An 8,571-nucleotide genomic window follows, 5' to 3' on the forward strand; every position below is an offset into this window, starting at 1 on the left:
TTTATCGATGATATTCTGATATATTCTCGATCAGAGGCAGAACATGAGCAGTATCTCCGCATCGTATTGGAGACACTATGACGAAAGTAGTTGTAGGCAAAGTTTAGCAAGTGTGAGTTTTGGATTTCTACTATGGGATTTCTCGAACACATTGTATCGAGCCGAGGTATCTTTGTTGATCCTTAGAGGATAGAGACTGTTATTAGTTGGGAGCAGCCTAAGTCCGTTCAAGAGGTTCGCAGTTTCTGGGTTTAGCCGATTACTATCAGAGGTTTGTGGAGGACTTCTTTTGAAACGCTACATCGCTGATTAGTCTGACAAGAAGGGGGTGAAATTCCTTTGGTCAGAGGCTGGTGAGATAAGTTTCCAAGGAGCTGAAGTAGCGGTTAATGAGCGCCCCAATTCTGATGATTTTTCCAGAGATGACGGATTTATATTATATACCGATGCTTCGTTTCAGGGATCGAGGGCAATCTTGTAACAGTGTGATCGGGGGTTGCTTACGCTTCTCGTCAGCTAAAGGACCACGAGAAGAACTACTCTGTTCATGATTTAGATCTTGCTGCTGTTATCTTCGCTCTGAAGATTGGCGACATTATCTCTACGGAGAGAATTTTGAGATCCTTACAGATCATAAGAGTTTGAAGTATTTGTTTACGTGAAGGAGTTGTCATAAGGGGCATATCATTCTAGGTTTGCTATACATCCGAGTGATACTCGTAGGCATCGGGACCTGAATCGCTCTGATTGGTGCAACGACATGAAAAGAGTTATTGCTGACTTTGTTACGAGGTGTTTAGAGTATCAACTGGGTAGGGCTGAACACCAGAAACCAGTTGGGTTAGTTCAGGAGATATCAGTGCCTAAATAGAAGTGAGATCATATTATTATGATGTCTCGGCACCATGGTATGAAAATGATAAAGTTGGGAACAAAATTTTTATTAGTGGGGGAGAATGTAAGATACCAAAAATTTCGTTGTGATGAAGAACGGAATTTGTCTTGCAAAGATTAAATCAATGGAATCAAATAGGGTAAAATCCGAAATTGTTTGGTTGGTGAACTAAACGATTCAGTTTGAACTAAATTGAACCAACTAGGTTGATTTGTGATGAAAGAGGTTTTGATAAAATAAAAGGGATGGGAAGATTCGTCTCGCGACGAATCAAACGAAACTGGTTTGGATCAAATCGGAGGTCGTTTGGTTAGTGAACCAAGCGAACCAAAGTTGATCCTGGTTCATTACAGTAACCGATTCAAGGGTTGCAGTAAATCCTAAGATTTAAACCAGTTTAGCCCAACCCGGATTAGGTTACTGTGCATTCCTCTTTATAACACAAAAATCACCGATCCTATTCTTTCTCCTTCGTTGTTGCGAATCCCGGCCCGACGCCGCTGCCACCTCTCCTCCCCCTTTTCCTCGCAAGCTGCCGAGATCTACTCCCTCAGCCCTCTCGGAACCCTACTCCAAGAGGATCCAGCTTCAATGCCGACACCGTTCCCTCTGCTCGTCGTCGTCACTCAAATCGGTCACCTCTCCCAAAGGCGATTAATCCTCTTTTCCTATTCGATCTCTTCAGATAGTCTTCCCCTTCATCCTGTCGGCCGTTTTTCATCGACCTCCACCGCCGTCATATCCGTTGGTTCTAGCACAGAGCAGTACACATTCATAGTTGAGTATCTCGTCATATCCTATGGTTTTAACCCGGCAAAGGCCACTGATGTGTTGAAGCTACTCCACGACATCAAATCTAGGGCAATTTTGATTCAAGCAGAGGTGAGGTTGCTTTTCATGAATCCAAGGACCTGAAATCTCATTGATTGGACCATGATTTGCTACTGAGATTCTGTTGATTGAGTTGATAAGTTAATGATGTTGATTTTGTTTATTGTTGGATCTCAGTAGGGATGAGATTTATTTGGATACTGTTGGAATTGATTTTGAAGTTATAGGTAGTGAGGTTAGGGTGTCTTGATCTACATTACTCTTATTAGGTTGGTTATGTTAGATTAAATACGATCGTAACAAATGTAATTATGAATTTCCATTAAATTGATTTTAGTTAAAATACTAAGTTGTGTTTAACTTTGAGATTAGGTTAAATTAGATGGATGGAATTAACCTAAATGTTGGGTTAGAATTTACGTTATGGTAAATTTAATATGATGGTGTATTTAGTGTTGTATTATTATTTTTGCAGGACCTTGACTTGATTGATCCTATTATTCTTGAAGCTTATTTTCTGGGGTTCTGTTGTCTACAATTGTCTGATCAGGTGGGTACCCTGTATCTGGTCAATACAGGTCAATTGTTCTAGTGCATGTCTTATTGATCTTTTATCTATCCTGTTGCTATTCTTGATGCTTGAGATAGTTGTTTAGTTGATATATTTAATATCATTGCTTGATACCTGTCGTTTAACTTTATGATGATCTATCATTGTCATGTAGATGCTCTAGTGATCTATATCCTTTATCTTGATGATACTTGTAAGATTCGTTGCCTGATACTTGTCATATAGCCTTTATTGATCTATCTATTATAGGAAAACCTTACCTGTTGTCTTATTGACAATGTTGACTCCTCTTGATATCTGTTGAACATGCTAATTAAATGTAGTTATTACATGTTGGGATGATCATCATGCATCTATACTTAGTTGTAGATGTTGTGGACAGTATTGTTGGCTATTCTTGTTGGCTCTTGCCCGGCACCGTGTTGTGATGAGTTTCAGTGGTGAGAGCATATATTGCACTATTGTTGGGTCAATCGAGACTGGCTATATAGCCCTCCTGCTACACTGCCGCTCCCCACTAAATTAGTGGTGGTTAGTTGATGGAGTATGTGCAGTACGTCTTGTTTGGCCCCTCAATTCACTGTGCTCTGGGAGAGTGACTGGGGAAAGACGGATAGACTTGCATTTGTTTGCGATGGTTGTTGCGTATTTTTCCATGCATTCGTTGGTAGGATTATTATTTAATTTGTGTTAATCATATATTTACGATTGTTGCATTTATTTGCTATGTTTGTTGCACTTGTATGACATTACATACATGATCACATGTACATGATACCTATACCTATTGCACAGTATCATTCTTTCTTTGTTGTCTCAGTTGATACACCATGCTCGATTACCATGATTCATGCTATCTGTTAAAACTTATTACCTGTTGATTAGTGTTTACCCTCTTCTGTACTTATTCATTCTAGATATTACATTCTGGTTATTTATCTTACATACACTTCTATTCTGTATCCACTGAGTATTTCATGCTCACTACCCAGACCCTAGGGTTGTTCTATTTTCTCCCTAGGTAGCAGATAAGCTATTTGGAGCTTGGAGATTTAGTCGGCTGGTTCTATCTCACTTTAGTGGTTTATGTAGTGGTTTGTACTGTTTATAGTTGTTTTCGATTATGTTTTGTATTCTGAGGACATGTATTCGTGGTATGGACAGTAATTGTGGTTTGGATTTATCATATTTCTGTAGTTGTATTGGATTTGTGTTGTGGTTATTCGTTTTATTGGATTTACGATGTTTCCGTTATGTAAAATTTGATTATGTTGGTTAGTATGCATGTGATAGTTGTTGTGTGGCCGTGTAGGCCTTATTTCATATCTATTTGTAACTTGTGTGTGTTAATTGGACGTATAGTTCTATTACCGACCGTATGTGGCCGTGTATTTATGCATGTATTCAGGGAAATTGTCATAGTTATTGGGGAGATGCTGTCGAATTTTTTTCGGATGGCCTTCTCAGGATGTGACATAGGTGCAGTCTTTAGGAGCGCTATCTAGCTAGTCCTGGCAGCACCTAACCTGTGCAGTGCTATAATGCTCTAGCAACAGGATAAACAATTAAATTATGCACTACAATTAGAGGACCTATGTTGACCAAGCACAGGAGTACCCACTTGATTGACGAATCATCGCAATAAAATCCTAATAAAATCCTCCATGTATAGTAGGATCAACATATCAAGGTCCTGTAATTAAAATAAACATCTTCTAAATATTATATTAAATTTTCAATAAAGTAAACTCTAGTCAATTCTAAAGTTAATCTAACCCAATTAAACTTTCAATTAACTCAATTTAACATGACTCGATTATTTTAATTTAAGCTCACCCCATTCTAAATTAACCTAATCCTCCCTTAATTAACCGGATCCAACAGTACCAATCAATCAGGAACTCTAAATCCATTAGATCATTAGTTATCCAATTAATCCATAGCTTAAATGTTAATTAACTAACTTGTTAATTAACTAAATTATAATCCAACTTAATCAATTAATAACTTAGTTATTAATTATTTACCTAATTAATTTAATCTCTTTGTTAATTAGGCATAAACCCTAATTAATTAAACTTTATGTCAATTAATTAAATCAAAATCATAACCTAATCAATTCATAACCTATGAAACCCTAATTCAACTTAGATCCGTAATTCAATTAAACTTCTGCTAATTAAACACTAGTTAATTTCATAAATTTTAACCGTATCTAAACTACCCAAATCAAATCCTAATCTATCAATAGCCACCTCCACATTAAACAGCAACCAAACCTAAATAAAACAAATCCAAAACACCTCTCAATAGATTTATCCCCTTTGCAATAGAACAGTAATCTAATCCCAATCAATCCCTCACACCGATCAGCTCCATGTCCTAATTGAATTCAAAAAACCTCTCCACAGTAGGTCGATCAGTCATGTTCAGTTTGTTTCTGTCTGACGAAGTTAATTTATGCTAGAATTAAAGTTACCCGTTTGGCATCACTATTATGTGCCTTGCTATGTCCACTATAAACAAGAAATATAATCTGAATAACATTGTGGATATAGTAGCAAAAGCGACCAAAACTTATAATTGAGACCATATCAAAATAACCTCATCGATCATGCCATTTTGTTCATTAAATTGGGAAGAAGATTGACATTTCTGTTTCTCCTCCTTTCCAGAAAGGATCCTAAAAAGTGCAAAGGTGCAGAAGGAGCCAAGGAGGATGCCCGTTCTGCTTTGATATCTCCGCCATTTCCACCCCCCGTCTCACCCACTGCTCGTGGTTCTAAACCCTAGTCCCATAGCGCGGCTGAGGAAGGGAAAGCATCGAGCTGTGCAAGGGATGATAACGAGGGGAAAAATGCGGCGCGGCACGACAGACTCCCATCTCAGGTTTCTTCCTCTTCAACAAGTGGATGTGGGCGGAGCCGGCATAGGGAAAGTGGCGTCGAGCAGTGCAGAGGCGGAGACTGCATTAGAGATATGGCCAATGGAGGAGGCGAAGCAGATGGAGTCCACGAGGGCTGGAAGGCGATCGGAGTGTGGAGGTGAAGGGAGGGACTCGGCTAGTTGCGGCGGTGGTAGGAGTGGAGAGGGAGGCGCGACTGAGGTCTTCTGGGCGGCGACACAGAGAGGAGAGGCACCTTCTTATAGCTTTGCTACCCGAATTCCTCGCCAGCAGACCCGAGCGCTAGCAGTGGTGGCGTCGATTGGTTCCGTCGAACTCGGTGTTGAGTGAGACGCGGGCACGAGGAAGCAGTTCATGCGGAACAGGAAAAAAAATAGGGTCACACGATTTTTTTTTTGTTTTAAATAGGGGTTAAAATTTGGTCTAAACGGGCTTAAAACTAGGATTTATTACAGCAACCCAGGTTTAAATCTTAATTCACTTAGTTTACTAATCAAATGAACTCCGATTTGATCCAAACCAGTTTTGTTTGTTTCGTCTTCTCAAGATGAAAATTCTAATCTATTTCGTTTTTCCAAAACTCTCTTTCATCATGAACCAAACCAATTTAGTCTAATTGGATTCACTCTGATCCATTAATATTTTCGCATATTTTGCATTTACTAACCTAATGATTTTGGGCTTTAATGATTTACATATTTAACCAAATTCTAACTCTGAGCTTATTAACCTAAATGGCTTGGCTAATTTTGGGGCTTCAACCTATTTAATTCGACTCAATTAAAAACTCAGTCTTTAATTGGTTAATTCTAATTCTAAAATTTCTAGGATATTACAGGTCGTCTGGCCACTAGCCCGCCACCGGCCCGGCAGTGCCCAGCCACCGCTCTACCAGCGATCTGCCAGCACCACGCTACCATCCCCGCACGCCAACGAGCCACCAATGACCAACCGGTGGTCGGCCACTATCCCACTAGGAGGGAAGAATCAGTATTAGCAAAGAAAGGTAGGGATTATATCATTTTCCACCGTCGCCATCGCAATCGTCGGAGGGATCGAAGTGGAACGAAAACTCAAAATCGGGGTCGCGGGGTCGCTGAGGAGTGCAAAGAGTCGCGGAGAGGGGAAAAACATAAAAGGGAAGGAGAAAGAGATCGGGGTTGGGCGAATAAGTTAGGGTTTTGATGACGAATTTCTATTTGTCGCCATTCGTCGCTAAATTGGCGACGAATCGTAAATTTGTCTTCAATGTTTGGTAATGAATTACAGATTCGTCGCCAAAATTGGCGACAAAAAAATTATTCTCACAAAATTTGTGATGAAAAAATTATTCATCGCAAAATTAGCGACGAATACTAAATTCATCGCCAAAATTTGATGGCGAATACCGGATTTGTCGCAAATTAGTGATGATTTTTATGACAAAAGTTAGTTTAAATTAATACATCATAATTTCCACAACCAAACTATTTTCATCACAAATTTGTTGCAAATTGGCAACAAAAATATATTTCGTTGCAAATTTTATCAAAAATTTATGATGAAAAAAATTCGTCACAAGGTTTCATTGCTAATACCTTATATTTTTGTAGTGGATGGTCTATTCATGAAATAATCATTTTATTCTTATTTAAATCATTGGTTATCAAAATCAATTTTCCAACATGAGCCTGACTGAGCATGATGAGGCAAATGAGCTTAATTTCTATCTAAATATTTTTTATATTTAGAAATTTAAGAGCACTTAGACATATTAGATTTGTGTGAAAAAAATATATCAATATATCATACTTTAGTTGTGATTTCTCATAATGTATCAATAATTCATATTTCTACAGTAACATTTGAGTCATATTTTAGTGTCGATAACATGGTCTTTGATGAGAAGAGAAGTTGTTTAAAGAAGGATGTATCAAGGATATGCATATGTTTGAAGGATTGGTTAGATGTGAGAAACACCTATAAAATAAAGGCAAAATCTCAATTATCATATTTAGATATGGTTGAGAGATATAATAGTATCACGGCAAACATGATTCACTTGTACCTCACCCTTGATAGAATCAATATTAAGGGATCAGAAGGTTAGCAGAGTGAGAGGAGTGAATAACACTTGACTTGCTAAAAAAACTCTCTTGCAAAGCCGAATGAAAGATAAGTATCATGAAGATATTAGATAAAAACAATATGAGAAAAATATAAGTGTTAACAATGAGGTTTACATAGTTTGGAACTCTTTAATTTTTTACTCCACAACCTATAAGCTCTTAAGGTTGTTGGGGCAATTTTGCCCCTAGCGATTTGGATTTTAATGTTTGGTTAAATCAGTTTAAGTTAGGCAATGTTTGTTGATCTAACATGTGTGACTTGAGTTCACAAGAAAGTCCAAGAATGGAGTCTTGGCATTTGGTGAAGTCCCGGAGGCGCGACCTCTTGGCAAAGGTGAAGTCCCGAAGGCGAGGCCTCTTAGCAAGAGAAGACTTAGCACGACAAAGTTGAAGGAAACATCTCAAGCGAGTGCAGGAAGTGCACGAGGCTTGTGGAAGGCGTTTGAAGACTTGTGTCAAGGCTAAGGGATAAAGAAGAAGCTGAAAAAGGGAGTTTTCAGCTTAGGCAGTCGACTGGCCCTGCCAGCAGTCGACTGGGGTTGATCCGAAGAACACGCAGCCAAGAACAGAAAGATCAGTCCAGAGGTTCAGTCGACTGGTACCAGTCGACTGGTGTTGGAGTAGTCGACTGATAAACTGCCGTTGGGCGACAACTAGCAAATTAAATGCATATTTAATTGCCGTTGAAGCCCATCAGTCGACTGGGCCTAGGAGTAGTCGACTGGTGCACTGAATTTTATAAAATGAGCAGTCAACGTCGTAGAGCAAGATATCTGATTCCTTTGTCTTCTTGAAAGCTCTTTTACATTGTTGAATGTTTTTCTCTTCCTCCCATATTTCACTACAAATCTTGTACGAGGAAGAAACTCTGTTGTGAAGGTTTCTCCGCCTTCGAAGCGTGCTTCGAGAAGGAGGTTGTTTTCATAGTGGAATCGTCGGTTGCGTGTGTGGATCCTTGGATTAGTCAACTCGTTGAGGTGGATACCAAGTAAATCGAACCGAGTTAGCGTTTGTTTCTTTATACTTTATTATCATTATTTTGCTTCCGCTAACAATCTTGTAGAGAAAGATCGAAAAATGCCATTCACCCCTCTCTAGCGAACGCATCGATCCTAACAAGTGGTATTAGAGCACCCCCTTCTAGCAAATGCATCGATCCCAACAAAGGTGAGTTATCACATAAAACACCCACTATTTTTCTCCTTCTCAAGTCCTTTTGGAAGTGGATAAATCTTGTATATTAAAATAAAAAAACCAAAAA

The sequence above is a fragment of the Curcuma longa genome, chromosome 19 (genome assembly GCF_044706935.1).
Source record: "Curcuma longa cultivar G26 ecotype Majalengka, Jawa Barat chromosome 19, ITB_CL_G26_1.1, whole genome shotgun sequence".
Classification (NCBI taxonomy): Eukaryota; Viridiplantae; Streptophyta; class Magnoliopsida; order Zingiberales; family Zingiberaceae; genus Curcuma; species Curcuma longa.